Below are 16502 nucleotides of genomic sequence, written 5' to 3'. Positions count from 1 at the left end.
CATCCTCACTCAGCATTACTATCTTTCTAAAATAGCCATGATGATATTAGTGAAAGAGGGTCTCTCTCTCCTCTTTCTAACATGTCATTTCAAAACTTACTGCAATAGCCCTATCTGAGAAGGGGGCCTTAGACACTACAGACATGTAGGAAGAGGTAGTTCCTACCTAGAAGAGCACACAATCTAAATGGGCAAGACTGTCAGGCTGGGGATCAGGCAAGAGAAAGGTCCAAAGTTACTGTTAGTAGTTCAGGGCTTCAAATCCTGCTATCAGGTGGTGGGCAAAAAGCAGGAGTCTATCATCTGGCTCAGGGATAGGCAGAATTGAGCAGGCCCTCAAGTGACTCATCAGCTTCCTGCTTCCTGGGTAGCATGTACTAATGGGCATCAAGGACAGGATAGTCAGTCAGGCTGTAGGCTTGTGGGGATGTCATTCTACTGCAAGTATGGGATCATCCTTCTTAGTGGTAAAGGATGCTCCTTTCATATGCAGGGTGAGGGTGAATCATCACAAAGACAAACATGAAGTGACTTGTCCAGGATTGCAGCCAGGGATATCATCTGTGTCGCATGAACCATGCCTCTTCAACTATCTTAAGGGCTTTAGGTAGTATGCAGGGCTTACGCTGACCCTCTACAGAGAGTAGAACTTCACTCTTAGTGTCCATATCTCCACCTCTACATATGTCTTTGGTTTAGCTTAAGCCGGTGGTGGAGATTCTCAAAACCTCACAGTTGAGGCATCTACACAAGATGCTATAAGAGTAGTAGACTAATTCTACTGCACATTAGCACATCACAGCAAAAGCTGTGTTATTGAGCTAATGCACAGTATAATTAATCTACTGTGCATTAGCATCACTTAAAAGACGTGTATTGGTGCTACTGCACAGTAGCACCAATTACCGTGCATTAAGTTAGTACCTGTTATTACCAGTACTAGAATTAATGCATGGTAATTATGGCACATTAATGCACATGTAGATGAGCCCAGTGCTGCCTTAGGTCTGCTCCTACTGGAGCCAATGGGAGTTTTAGCATTAGATTCAATAGGAGCAAAGCTAAGCCAGCATGGAGGGCTTTTCTACATTAATTCATCTCCTCCAGCTCTCTCGGTTAAGTGGCCATTCTGATCTCCCTTCAGCAGCCTCTCCTGTTCCAAGGATTCCTCAGATTCAGAGGTCTGCACTGGAAGGGCATGGCCTAAAGCTCAATTGCTTGCTACTGCCCTTGTTTAGAAAAACATATATCTATATTTAGTCACATACAATATTCACCTTTTTAAAAAATGATCTACTAGAAATCAGGATGCATGTCGTAAATGAGGATATGTGGGGACCAGCGGGCCTAATCATGTGGGGGCTGAGCTGCCAGGTTCTTCGTCTCTAGGTGGGAAGCCAGTTGCAATTGCTGACTCAACTAAAGGCTTGATCCTACTGGAGACAAATGTCTGGCTCCTCTTAAGTTGGTTAGGCCTTAGCTGACTTGGCAGGAGCTACTGGCAGCCTCCCAGATCAAGAAGAGGGGCTGGGCAGTTTGGGTCAGCCAGCCATGCCTGCCAAGACAGTTGAGGGCCAATCCTGATGTATACCAATTGCCTGATCCCTCTGCTTGAGCTGGGTGGGCAGCCAGCAGTACCTGCCATGCCATGCAGCTAGGGCATTAAAGAAGTAGCCACAGCTTTTTGCTGCCTCCTTACTGCAGCTGCCTGTGTTTTTCCTGTGAAAATACTTGCTGGCATTTTCAAGAAAAATGTTTTTTCTTCATTCCACCTTCCAAAAACAAGGTGTATGTCCTATTCAGGGGTGTGTGGTAAAAGAGAAGCTATGGGGGTAGGGTTTCTTCTGGACTGGCATGATTCTGCAGGGGTACCTGTCACCTCAGCCACCTCCAGTTTGTCATCTTCCAATGAAAAGCATTGTATGCCACCAACACTTGATGTGTGCCCAAGCTGACAATTTGCCTCTCAGGTGCTAAGTTTTCCTCTGCACAGGAGCAGAGATATGCGAGCTCTAGCCTGACTTTCCTCTCTCATCTGCCTATGGGGCTGGACAGAAGCCAAACTGGTGTCCAGCAAAAATAAGAGCAGCATCTGGGTATTTCTAAACTCAGCCTGTTTTTTCAACAGTTCCAGGAGGGCATTATGTGGTGAGGCTTACTAGAAGACAGTGGGATCCAGCCCAGCCTTGACATGTCCCCTCCTCCAGGTACAGACAGTGCCCATCCTCCAGGTACAGACAGTGCTAAGCCTGCTGGGTCTTTGAACTAAGGGTCTGATCTCTAATATGGCCCTGAAGCAGTTGGAACAATTCCAAACTTGTGCTTAAACAGATCCCATATTTCTATGATGTCGCCTTGCTGAGCAACAGCCACCTCAACTCACTAACAACTTCTACCAGCCTGTGGTTTCTGGACAAAATCTGGGTCAGGCAGGAGCATGTGATAGTTATATTAACAGTACTAGTACACAGTCTGACACTGCAGGGGCTTCTGGGAATATCTGTGCTCCAGGAGAGGAGTCTGTGGAAGAGATTAACTTTGACTACCCTGGGGCAGGAAGAGATCATTGGACACGTAGGCAACTGCCAGAGGTTGGGGGAAGATTTAATTCCATGGCATGAATTCTTATAGTTTCATAATTTCATAGTTTGTAGGGTCAGAAGGGACCTGAGCAGATCATCAAATCCGACCCTCTGCCATGGCAGGAAAGAGTAGTGGGGTCAAACGACCCCAGCAAGGTGTTCGTCTAGCCTCCTTTTAAAGACCCCCAGGGTAGGAGCCAGCACCACTTCTCTTGGAAGTTGGTTCCAGATCCTAGCCGCCCTGACAGTGAAGTTGCGCCTCCTGATGTCTAACCTAAACCTACCCTCTGCCAGCTTGTGACCGTTATGCCTAGTCACTCCTGGTAGTGCTCGGGGGAACAGGGACTCCCCCAATGCCTCCCCCAACTAGTTTGTAACAGGCCACTAGATCCCCCCTCAGCCTTCTCTTGTGGAGGCTGAACAGGTTCAGGTCCCGTAGCCTCTCCTCATAGGGCCTGCCCTGCTGCCCCCTGATCATGCGGGTGGCCTCCTCTGGACCCTCTCCATGTTGTCCACATCCCTCCTGAAGTGCGGCGCCCAGAGCTGGACGCAATACTCCAGCTGCGGCCTGACCAGTGCTGCGTAGAGGGGGAGGATCACCTCCCTGGACCTGCTCAAGATGCATCTGTGGATGCATGACAAGGTGCGGTTGGCCTTCCTTACTGCCTCCCCACACTGCCGGCCCATGTTCATCTCGGCATCAATGACGACTCCAAGATCCTTTTCTGCCTCTGCACTGACGAGAAGGGAGTTCCCCAACCTGTAGGTATGGTGCCGGTTATTCCTCCCCAGGTGCAGCACCTTGCACTTGTCAGTATTGAAACCCATCCTGTTCTCATCCTCTCACCCCTGTAGCCTGTCCAGGTCCAATTGCAGACTATTCCTCCCTTCTAGCATGCTCACATCTTAGTGTCATCTGCGAATTTGAACAGGGTGCTTTTTACCCCCTCATCCAAGTTGCTGATGAAGATGTTGAACAGTTTGGGCCCAAGGACTGAGCCCTGGGGGACCCCACTGCCCACATCCCTCAGGTCGAAAATGACCCATCTACTACCACTCTCTAGGTGCGCCTCTCCAGCCAGTTAGCAACCCATTTGACTGTGTAGGTATCGACACCACAGTCTCCTAGTTTTTTAATGAGAACGGGGTGAGAGACAGTGTCAAAGGCCTTTCTAAAGTCCAGAAAGGGTATGTTCACCGCGACACCTGCATCCAAGGATTTTGTGACCTGGTCATAGAAGGGATGGGATCCTACATGGGATCCTTCTGGATCAGTAGCTGGGACACAGTGGACAGCTAATAGGGCAGAGGAGCGGTCTCTCCAGTTAAGACAAGCATCAGCAACCCTGAGAGGATCTACTCCTGACTTGCTGCCTGAAGTAGATAGTGTGGTTTGGATGTTTCCACTTCTTCTGATGCAATCTGTTTCCCTGTGCGCACGAGAGGAGCGCTGCTCAATAGGAATGACCCATGATACCAGGTTAATTCTGTTTACAAAAGAATAAATATTATAGTGGTGTCTTATAAAAGAGAATCAATAGCTTCCCTTTGCTGGGTGATCCCTTCATGTCTTCGAAAATCGATTCCCCACCCCCACCGCTGCACAGCTATCTGTTTTTCGGGGTGACGGGGGGGTCAGGCGATTATCGAAGTATATGTGAATTTACAATATTAACGACTCACTATGGTGTGTCCGCAGGTTCACGGTGAATTAATTATCTGTTTAAGAAGCCATGAAGAAATCAATCAATGAAAATTTCTCACTCTTTTGAGAGCGAGGGAGCTTGTCAATTTTTTTCTTACATGCATCACATTTAAAGGGACAAGGACTTAAATTCTGAGGACTGCTCTGGAGCCACTGGGGAGTGCAGATTTCAAGTGATCCTGGGCACTGATCAGTCAGTCCATAGAAGGACTCTCATTTCCCATTCACTGGCACTAACAGATTTCAGAGATGGGTGGTTTCAAGAGGGGTATGTTTGAATGATAGAAAAGACAGCTGGAAGGGACATTGAGAGGTAGGTCCATCTTCCAGCTTCAAGGCAGGATCTGCCTTATCCAACTATACCTATAATCTGGGTTAACTAACATAATGTTAGTTAGCATGTGTTAACCACAGCCTAGGAAGTCTCACTGCCTTAATTGTGTGCTAAAATGCTCAGGTTAGAGGGAGGGTTGTGGAATTCAGCTGGTCTGTCTTAGCCAGTTAAGACACACACTGCTTTGTCTACATTAACCTTCTGGAACATATTAGCTAGCACTTGTTAATCCCACAACTCTAGCTAAAACCACTCTTTACTAATGAAAAGCCCACACTATTGCAGCTGGGGCTGTCTAACTGCTTGTAATGATTTACAGTGATAGTACTTGTTCTATTGCTCAGGGTGCATGCAGAATACAATGTATGCTTTCTATAGCTTGAACATGCATTACCAATATTTGGCTAAACCCCTGCACTCAGCTTAATGGCATATCACTGTTTGGATGGAAGGTGGTAACTTCTGAATATTATATGTGATCAACCTGAAATTTTTGAGGTTAGTCCTAGGCCTCTGTGGATAGAAACGTCTGGTTTTTGGTGCTAATCAGAAAAGAAAGAAGTGGGGTATGGAGGACATGGGGAGAGCCTGTCATCTAGACCCACAAAATAAAGAAGCCTTTAAAGTTTACTCTTCCAATATAACATCTCAGCCCTGCCCATCTTAACTGAGTTGAACATGGTGACATCTCACTTGACTTGTTGTGACAGGTCCCTGCCTGACTTACCATAGTGTTGTAGCTCAGGTGACCAGGCTGTAAGCTGGCTGGCACTGCATGGTCAGAGAGAACATGGCTGGTTGGTCCGGAGCCTGGAGGCCACGTGTTTAAAGGAGGCCTGAAGCTGAAGGCAGAGGGGGAGCATGCTGGAATGCCAGAAGCAGAGCCAGGTACTCTCCCCGCTGCCAGAAGGGACCTAGCGCCTTTTCTTAGGACCAGCACACCCAGGGAAGTGGCACGCCCATGTCCAGCAGCTGAGTCATCCAGGAAACACCTGGATGCACACGCTACAACTGGCTGGAGGCTGGTTGCTTTCCTTGGGGCAGAAATACCTGGGAAAGCCCAGGGAAGCCACTGCCACTGATGGAACACCAGAGACCTGACTAGACACCAGCATGTCTGACTCAGACGGCAAGCAGCGCAGCTTGGTTGTGACACAGCTCCCCACCATATGCAGAGGGCCACACAGAAGCACATGGGTCAGGTGGAGCTGGGAGAGGGCAGCCCAGTGGGCCCTGTGAGAGCCAACTGGAGGGAAGCCCAGGCCCAAACGCCCCCTGACACTGCACAGCCTGTCAGAGTGTCTGCAAGATCAGAGCACACTGATCAGACTGGCAGAGTCGCAAACCTTGTATGAGCATGCCGGGGGAAACCATTAGGCAGTACCATACCTGGTCTGGTGGCAAGACGGGCAGAACTCGTACCAGAAAGCTGGCTAACTAGGAGGCCTAATGAGCTCTATGGTGAGTGAGAGAAGGGTGCACCAGGCACTGAATCAGCCTAAATCAGCCCAAAGGGGAATAGCTTAGAACAGGGGCATTGCCACCCTGCCCACTGCCCACTCTGAACTATTTAAGTTAGACTTTTGGTTGCAGGGGTGATGCGTAGTGTGTGCACACAGGTGCATGTGCACCCCCTGAGCATGGCAGTGAACCCCCTACAAAAGGCACCACTGACACTGTCGGTGGCACCTGCAGGTGGTCGCCAGTCACCACTCCTTGGTCAGCACTCATCACCCCCCCCCCCCACTGACAGCAGCGTCTGCAGGAGCTCCCCCACTTACCGCCGCCATGTTCCCGCCACTCCCACCACCACCATGCTCCTGCCACCATGTCCCGCCAGCCACCGGAGGCACACGTCATTCACTTTCGGTTGTGTTGTGATTCTTGAAAACAGCAGCAGTGGTTCTTTACCAAACAGCAGCAAAAACCTTGTAGCATCCATTCTAACTGGGTATCCAGCACAGGAGGAAAAGTCCTGTCATCACACCAAAGTGCCACCAGATTTGATGGTAACACCTGAGTCAAAAGGGGTGACGTGTAGGGGAGGAGAAGCCCCACGGAAGCCTCTATGTGCCAGCAGGGCCCACAGTGTGCCAACAGAGCACATTCCCTGGGCCCTCAGGGAACCACTGTTCAACACCAAGCATGAAAACATCAAGTCATGGCACATGAATAGGGCCAGGTGCGATGAGGCCCAAGAGTTCAGGGCATACCCATCATCCAGTATGGTGGGTGTGAGCCTGTCACATTTGCCTCCTGGACAGAAGGAAAGAAAGAACAATTCAAAGAATGGGGAGCATAGTGGAAGAGGAGAATGAGGTGGGGAGAGACAGTAAGAGGGAGAGACATGCAACCTACAGAGACCTTGAAATGGGAGAGAAAATGGGGTACTCTGGCATCAGGAAAAGGAAGGAACAAGGGGTACACAAAGCCCCTGAAATGAGAGGGGGCGAGGGGTGATGGGCATGTGTGCTAGGAAGAATGAGTTTGGCCTACAGAAGCTCTTGTGAAGGACCCCAGCAGTTGGCTCTACTTAAGCCTTAAGAATGACTGGCCAGCTAAGGTGTTCTGGGCTGCTGTGGGAGCACTCTGCTTGATTGAAAGGGGTAGCAGGGCCCTATGTGGGCTTCTCTGTGCACATGCATTCAGTGTGCTCGCTGCCTTGATTCTGACCACTTGTTTCCTGCTTTCTAGTGTGTGGCCTTGGTTACCTGTCTCCTGCCACTGATCTGTGGCCCCGAGTTACTTCTGACCCTTAGCTCCTACCACTGCTCTGACTGCCCATGCCCTAGTCACATAACAACTATAAAAACTGTCTTTCCCCAGTTTAAAGGAAAGTGGGTATGGGGAGAAGCTGAGGAGGGGATGTGGAAACAATCTGAAAGCTACAAGCAGAGCTGCAATGCCAGGGCCCTGCATTCTTTCTACTCATTGGCTCAAAACAAACGTGCTGTACACTGCATGTGCCCCTCACCCTTCCTGCATGCCCTGCATTACACATGCTCCTCCTGCTCACTGCATTCACAGCCCCTCACATTTGCTTGCACTACACTGCACATAGGTCTGGAAGAAGCAGCAAGGCATGGACACTGCAGAGTGCTACTGCTGCTTGTGATCTGGTTCAGGGGTCCCCAGGTAGGAGATTCAAGGAGAAGCCAGAACATGTGCCTGGGAGGCCACTCCCCTGTGGAATCCCATCCAACCATGGCTCCTTCCCAAGCCCATAATTCTCCTGGATTGAGCTGAAGGGAGCCCCTGCCAGGCCCACCTATTGCTGTAACCGGAATGGGGAGAGAAGCCCATATTGACACAGGAGCATCTGTGTCAGTAATTGTAACACAGACTGGAATATAGCTTTAATGTGTGAGCCTCTTTAGCCACACAGCACTGCAGCATCCAGACTGCAGGCCTGGCAGGGAGCTGTGGAGAGAAAAAGGCCAGAATGGGTGGCAGGCTGACCTGGTCTTTGCTGAGGGGCAGGGAGAAGAGCATGGGTGTTGGGTATGTGCTCTCTCCCTATCAGCATCATGTGCAGAAAGGGCAGAGAGAAAGCAGATAAATCCTGGTGTTAGGAAGCAGCTGGGATACTTACACTGTACTCCTGGCCTATGATCCAGATTGTTCCCCTAGGTTTTTGGTTGTAGCAGTGTTGGTCTAAGGACACAGGCAGGCAAGGTTCTTTGAGTAGCTGCTCAACTACTCAGTTGGTCTAATAAAAGATATCGCAGCTACTCAAAGAACCTTGCCTGGAGATTGTTCCCCTGTCATAAACCCTCTGCTCCCAACCCAGGAGCCAGACTGTCCCCCTAATCTACCTTGAAGTAACTGCATTGTCTTTATGGAGCGCTCTCAATTTCTACCAGCGACAGACTTTCACACCCCTCTGAAGCAGGTGTGGGCTGATCCCAGATCAGAACAGTAGCATTACATCTCCACTTAGCCCTCTGCCCTGGTGAAGGTGACTTGACAAGCTGCAGTTCAATGCGGGAGAGGATCTCTCCGTCCTCATACTTCTCAGGGGGCGTATTCCCGAGACAGCTTAGGTTTTCCATCAAGCAACCTTCCCCCTCTCCTCCCCTCCATTTTCTGAGGCCTTCTTTTTATGTTTTGTCCTCTGTGATTTGCCCACTTCATCCTAGAATCAGGCAAGTGGCTAGAAGCCGTAATGCCCATAGGGTTACGGGCCAAACCTGTAGCTGATGAACCTGCCTATAGCTGCAGACTTAGGTTTGATAGGATCATGCAGCTTGTGTGAAAGCAAAGAACATGTCAAAAAAGAAATATGGAGCCAGAGCTTCTGCTGGAGTAAATCAACATCATTCCACTGAGTTCATTTCTACTTAAAATGGCTAAGGGTTTAGTCCATATAAGGGAGTATGTACTATACAAGGAGAGTCCATGCTTCCATTGGAGAAGTCATTGCTCTGGGAGCAACAGCTTGTTGGTGTTCTCCAGCGTAGTCAACAATGCTGGATAAACAGCTTAGAAGAGAAGTTTTAAAAGTCTGCCTGAGCTTTATGGCCCATCTGTCTAGCATGGTTAAGGGACACCGGTTTCTATAGCTAACAACAGGCAAGAGAATGATATACCTAGCATGACACCTATCTGACACTTCAGCTTAAATGACCAGATACCCATTTATGAATGGGTTAAGTGGAGGTAATTTTCACACAAGTCTGAAGTTAGGCTTTGTACTCTGGCCTCTGGAGCCACAGTAAGACACCTTAACCTTTCTGCCAAGTGGAAGAAATGCCTTGAGTAATGTATTTCCTACCCTTATCAAATGCCAGTGAATCAAAATTCACTTCTGAATTCAGCAGACACTATGATGACATCCCTGGAATGCCTGCATTACATTTGGGAGCCAGCATTTACCTTATGAGGGACATGCTTGATGTAAAGTATCAAGTATGTCCCTCAGGTCATACATACTTGACCCACTGGGCACATCTACATGAGATGCTATGTTGCCGTAGCAGACACTCCCTCACTACAGCAACGTAGTGACTAAAAATAACTGTGCGCTGCTGGCACAGTGCAGTAACAACAATGCCATGGGGGCACATGTAGACACAGCCACCATGTATGACCAAGACTATCACCTGCCCAGCACACGCTTAGCAGTCCTGATAGGGAACGTAGTGCTAACTACTACTGCTTTTCCTTCTGAATTAGTGCTGGTCCCACGTTCTGCTTCGACGTGAGGTGTTACGCAGTTGCAGACTGGAACTCTAGAAGTCACTGAAGAGTCTTGGAGCCCCAGGAAAGATCAGCTTGGGTAATTCTGTGCACCCAGGACTCTCCTTTACTTTTAGTTGTCAGTTGTGGGCTATATCTCCAAATGGTATAAATAATGCACTGACGTCATCCCAGCTGATAATCTAGTCCAATATTATTTGCTTTTCTTCAGAACTTTTGAGGAGCACCCCAACACAATGGATCAAGTGATCCCTTAAGCAGATGTAAATCCACATTTTCCCAAACCCAAATGGCCAAATTTTACTGACAGCCAAAGTTCATGCTGCAAATTAAATGGTATTTTGTACAAGCCAGATGTTATGAAGATTCCAGATGTTTCCCTATAATCTCAATATAATCAAGATTTGCTTTTGAAGTGTCTTTGGTCCCACACGTGAAAAGGTCTGTGTAAGATATCACTGTGGCATATTCAAAAGATGAGCTAGTAGCTTCTCATGGGCACAGTGTGGATGAAAATCAAATGAATGTCTTGAACACTAAAGGAAGCATCCTGTTGAGCTATATTTCATGTTTTAGACGGCCCATAGATGCCCCTATAACTGATATTAAAGAAAGCCCCATTTGCCCTTGAAGTACATACCTAAGCAGCCCAAAATCTCTTAAAAATATCTCAGCTCATGGGAAATCTGAACTCCAGGTTTGGAAAATCAATTTAGAAGCCTTGAGTCAAAGTGAAGTTAGCACTGTTAGAATTGGACCCACACATTTGCTATTACAGGACAAAAATGTACATGAAAGGGAGGAAGAAGCTAAGAACATTAGACACTAATACACTCCTAGAAAATATAGACAATTGCTGGTTTGGAATATGCTGAAGAACTTCACTGCGCAAAATTGTGCTGGAATGACAATCCACTATGTTAGATGTTAGATTTGTAAACTCAGCTGACTGTTTGGGCAACCAATAAACTGCTCAGGAATTCTGATCCCTATAGATAGGCCTGAGCTTTACAGATTAGACAGCAACGCAAACTTTTCAAAGATCAAGGATGTTTTGAATTGGATCCTTCTCTGTTCATAATATCTGAGGTTTTCTCTTCTTCCCTTCTCAGCAACTGAAAACTTTGCAAGGGAGAGAGCATCGATGTTACTGTGAATCCTTATATCAATTAGAAGACCCCCACCTTGATCTGAGACACCCTGACTCTGCACAAGCACACAGGCTGCTAACCTACATGTATCTCCCCACTGCAACTCATGGCACTTCAGAGAAAGTGCCATGAGTTATAGCAACCCTGCCCCCCTAACTCAACAGGCGTTAGCTGTTTGGTCAGGATGAGGCGGGGAAAAAGCTTCACTTTGAAGCTGATCCAGTGGAGAGAGGTTGTCTGTCTGCAGCTTCTCTCCCCTAGCCCTGTCCCCTCTGCCCCTCCAGCTCTGTTGCTGTCTGCAGGATGGGCAGGGGAGAAGGCAGGGGAGGGAACTCCAGTCCAGGGTTTGCCATAGGAGTCAGGGGGTGGCAGGTAGGCTTGAGCCCTGAGGTAAGGGGCTCCAATCCACCTGCCCCACCCCTCCAGCACAAGCTGGATAAACTCCATAGTGGAGCTCCCTCCCCTGCCTTGTCCCTCTCCCTTCCTGCACACAGGATTGGGGGTGAGGCTGGGCTACATCAGCCCAGCCCTACTCACACACAGAAAAAGACAGAAGTTAATGAGGGTGCTCCGCTTTGGACCTCCTTCATCTGAACCTTCATTAAATGAGGGTGAATTTGTCATGGGACTGGACACTTTTAAAGTTTTTTGACACACAGCCCAATGCCTTTAACTGATAGAGTACCTTTGCCTCCCAAATTTTCTCCAAAACAACAAGCAATTTTTTGTTTTTAATTTGGGTTCAACATTTTCAAGGTTCTTATTCTATTTTATGCAGTTTCAGACCTAAATAGATCATCTAGTCTAACCCCCTGCCACTGGCCGGAGCACACGCTGGGATCGCATGACCCCAGACAGGTGTTCATCCAACCTCTTTTTGAATTTACCCAAAGTAGGAGCGAGGACCACTTCCCTAGGAAGTTGGTTCCAGATCCTAGCCACCCTAACAGTGAAATAGTGCCTCCTAATCTCTAACCTGAACCTATTCTCCAGCAGCTTCTGGCCATTGTTCCTCATCACCCCAGGTGCTGCTGGGGGAAATAAGACCCTTCCTATTTGCTGCTGATCTCCCTTAAGGAGTTTGTAGGCAGCCACCAAATCCCCCCTCAGCCTCCATTTGTTGAGGCTAAACAGGTTCAGGTCCCTCAGCCTCTCCTCATAGAGCCTGCCCTATGAGTTGTCTGTACACTACCAAGTTTGCTCAGGACCAGAGGCAGAAATCCCACAGAATCAAATGAAAATGGTTCTCATACTTTTTGGCCTTACCTGAAGTGGTAAGAACTGGCAATATAATGAGAATACCAACCTGATTTGCGATGTTTCAGTAATTCATGAAAAGTTTCAATCAGCATCTCCCTCATCAGATGCTTCTATTAGAACCCAGCCTTTGAACTCCTGCTGGGTCTTCCACCATGTTCTTCATGCCAAGGTCAGTGGCTGTCATAATACACAAACTGCCCCTGGTTGCATGAATTAAGGCTGTCTCTTTCAAGGCCATGAAGGGGTGGTATGATCTGTTTTACTCCCATTATATCCTCATCCATGTATCTTAAGTGACTTTGTAAATCTCAGATTTAAATCCTTTTGGTTCAAGGAGCTACAGAGAATAATGGCTCCAATGTTAGGGTGCCAAGGTTGAATCTCAGACAAGAGGCAAGGTCACAAACCATAGTCACTGGCTCAAGGTGTCAAGGCTGAATGCTAGATGAGAGGCAAGTTTAGGAGTCATAGTCATAGTTCAGGGATAGGAGATGTTGAGCAGGCTGATACTGCTTCTCTGAAAGAGCCTAAATTGGCTTCCTGCTGAGTAGCTACCTGCTTCCCATATGGCATGTACTAATGGGAATCAAGGACAGGATAGGTAGTCAGGCCACAGGTACATGTGGATGAGTCATCTTGCTTCAGGTGAGGAAGAGTCTTCCTAAAGTATTCACTGGGCACATCTATGCATGCAATTAATGTGAAGCTATAAACTCTGGAGTTTATTGCCATTTGAGCCTGCACCTGGGACTGCAATATGCTGTGCTGGGTTGGGGCCTAGGGTGTCAGCCTGCCAGCCTGGTGTTGCTCCCTCTGGCTCAACTTGCTATGGAGAGGCTGGCTGGGGCACAAGAGTGCTTCAGTGCAGGGCTACCTGCGAGGCAGCTTCCTCACTGAAGCACCCTCATGACCCAGCCAGCCAAGGCACTGTCAACACATGCATTGTACTTGTATTTACAAGTACTATTCTGCTGTGGAGTAAATTAGTTTACTCCAGCCTAACAGGGGCCCATGTATAGATGCTAAGATGTTTACTATACGGCTAATTAGTTTATTGTGCAGTAAACATCTTGTGTAGACAAGCCCACTGTGTGTGCAAGGACAAGCCATCACATAGGTGCTGCCATGTGTTTGCAGCTGCTGGAAATATCTTGTCCTCCCTTCTTTCTGATAACTTGACAGCCCTTCTCTGAAGTCCTAGCTAAATTCTGAAAAGAAACTAGATGGGCCAAGGGATAAGTCCAGTGCCCCTGACACCAGCTCCCATCAAATCCAAATCCTGTTTCTAGTCAAGTAAGAATCCCTCAGTAGAAAGCGTCCATGCCACTTCAAGGACCTCCAGAAGCTGGAACTGGTTTTATTGCCTCCAGTAATAATGGACAAAGTGGGCACTTCCAGGTGAGTGTGCATGTGCATTTCCCTGGAGACAAATAGCAGCAGCACAATGCCCAGGTGGGGTAGAGGAGGCTGAGGTCAGCACCTGGGCTGGCCCCAGCAGCCTTAGCTGGAGTACTGGGGGCCTCCCAGGGCTCCAGCAGTCAGAGTCTGGCTGGCAGCCAGTGTGGCTTTGGCTAGCCAGGCTCCGATTTTGGGGGGTGCACACTGCTGCCACATGTGCTGCCCCGCTTTTTTCTGCCATAGGTTTTATGACACTGGGATCTCCTGACATCAAAAAACCCCACTGTGCTACAAATTAGCAGCACAGCAAATGCCTGCATGTGCAGCATGTGCGGCTTGTGGTGCTGCAGACAGGTCTGTGGTGCCTCAAACCGCATGTGCACACTCATCTGGGTGCACCCAGTATGGCCAGTACAGATTAGTGGGTCTGGGCAGAACTAGGAATAGAGGTCAAGAAGCCAGAAGCAAACCAGAGTCAGGAAACTAACCAGGGTTAAACTCAGGGGAAGTGGGAAGAGAGCATTCTTAGCAGCCAGACAACATGTATGGGACTCGTTCAGAATGAGCTTAGACTGACCAATTTTCTCACTACATTCAGGACTGACATACTAAGCCTCACTTTCCTAGCTCAGCTTTTCCCAAAGAATGATGACTCAGAACAAAATAGTCCAAAGCCAAAATACCTTTTTACATGTCTGTATAGAAAAGAGAGCTGGTTTACTTCAGGCAACACCCCCCAGGGTAGCACAGTATAAAAGAAGAGAAAAAAGGTCCAGTTCTGACTAGCTAGATGCTCATGTTTCCAGACCCCATGCCCAGCACTTACACACATGCTTAGCTTATGGCACTCAATCCTGTGCTTAATATGACACACAAACCTATGTGCTCTCTTGATCCAAGACCAACGCGAGTGGAGAGCCTGAACTCCCAGTGGTTTCTTGGCAGGAGAAGCTTTGCATAACTGATGCGTACCATCTTGGTTGGCACAGTGCAGAATAAACTACCCTAAAAGCAGAAGTCTCTTCAGTCTGAACTGCTGTGCTATCCATTTGGCACCGTAACAGTCTCACCTCCTCTACAGGTCTGTCACAAACCCTCTCCCATGAGTTTTGTTTACTGAGAAAGCTTTGGCCTCCACCTATTCCCACATGAGCCCACTTTTCCCAGGACTAAGCCTTATCTTTTGCCTTTCTATTCCCTTTGCCTTGGCTCAGGTGACTACATGCTGTACAACTTGGAGTCAGACTCTGACCTCGGCCACAGCAGTGTCTGTGGCTGACTAAGCAGTTACTCCAGATCCATGCCAGTATGATGGTAATGGAGATCCACCTAGCTTTTTGCTACGCTTGGGAGAAAACAGCTTGTTGTGTCTCAGGTGGGGCAGACTTTCTTAACTTCCCCAACATCCTGTAGTGCCAGACTTCTTTGCTTTAAACTAGGCACTCTCATATCCTTCAGGGGTTTGAGAGAGGGCAGCTGTATATGTGTGACTAAAGAAGGGATAGGGCATATGTTGGGGGGTGGATGTCACTGCACCACTATATACACACTTCTCCCTTCACAAGGGCTCAACTCATATTCCCCCTCCTTCCCAAAGAAGCCCTGACATTCTAGGTGGAAATATGAAAGACAGGATCGGGGCTTTGGTGCGAGAGCCTCTTTGTACAGTGCTAACTGGTTTCAGGGCTGTAATTATCTCTCCGAGAGAAGCTGTAAATTGGATTAAGGCACTGAGTTGCAGCTGAGTGAGTTCCCTCCATTGCCCCACCTGGTGGGCTGCTGAGCGATAACAAAAAGTGCCGAGAAATCGGATTTGGATTCCACTTCACACTCATGGCTTCCTTCTGGAAAAAATGAAATTTTTCCGGCAGAAAGGGCTGGCATGAGTTTGCTGGCAGTATCAGTCCCGAGCTCGTATCATCTGCTGGCACTCTTCCGGAAACGCGATCCCCTCCGTTATCAGAGAGAAATAAATAAATAAACAGCAGGAGATGTTTTGGCAAGGAAGCAGGAATTGTACAGAGCGGCGTGCGCGCGCGCACACACGGCAGCACAGCGTGTTTGCAGCCTGAACTGTCTGTCACAGGCAGAGGAAGGTGGCAGTACATACACAGGGTGATTGGACTTATTTCTTTATTTCAATCCTCAGAGCCAAAAGAAAACCCCATTTTTAGCAACACACCAAGTCCAAGAGACAGGAGAATCCATGCAGAAAACTGGGTCCTCGCCTGCTAACAGTGTAAACCATAGCTCTCCATTGCTGGCACCACACATGCAGAGGACTTTCACCATCACCATTCCTACAGGAAGCAGCCTCTCCCCTTCTCATAGTCCTTCAGTCTGGAGCATCCTGAAAGGAGCAGGCCAGTTGCAATCCCCTGGTTCATTTCAGTGGGAGTTTTGCCTGAGCAAGGACTGAGGAAAACCTGAATAAAGCTTTCAAAAATTTGACTTGTGCTTTGGGATGAAAGATGTTCTAGCAGTACAAGATGGACAGGGCCTCTTCTCTGTCACTCAAGGTCTGCCTATACCATGATGTCCATATGTCCAAGGGTCTAAAATCCAACTGATTCTGCAAATCCCCAGAAAATCCCCAATCACTTTCTGTCCTACAGCCTAAGATTACAACAAGCTGTACACCTATGTCTTACCTGTCCCCCCAGGAGATATCACCTTTCCTCGCCATGCAAAATGTAGCCCTTGTCTCAGACAAGAAAGAATAGCTCAGATGCCAGATTCTTACTTGGTGTGCGTCAGTGGAACTGCATGGTAGGTAATGGAGCAACACCAATTTATACCAGCTGAGGATCTGGCCCTAAAGCATTGTAAACAATGCTTGTATTTGTCTGCTCTGCTTTGCAACCTGCAGTTCA

At 48.2% G+C, this 16502-nt stretch overlaps 1 long non-coding RNA gene across 1 annotated transcript; it reads left to right on the top strand.

Annotated features, from left to right (window-relative positions):
• The first annotated feature begins 1207 nt into the window (after positions 1 to 1207).
• LOC149859547 (uncharacterized) lies at positions 1208 to 15960 on the top strand. The gene is made up of 3 exons (XR_016443545.1): positions 1208 to 2207; positions 9797 to 9899; positions 15779 to 15960. It is a non-coding gene; the product is annotated as an uncharacterized LOC149859547 (long non-coding RNA).
• Positions 15961 to 16502: the final 542 nt, after the last annotated feature.

Source organism: Crocodylus siamensis, chromosome 7 (genome assembly GCF_052110815.1).
Source record: "Crocodylus siamensis isolate JL-2025a chromosome 7, ASM5211081v1, whole genome shotgun sequence".
NCBI lineage: Eukaryota > Metazoa > Chordata > Crocodylia > Crocodylidae > Crocodylus > Crocodylus siamensis.
Note: the sequence above shows the minus strand (reverse complement) of the source record. Positions and strands in the feature narration are given on the sequence as shown.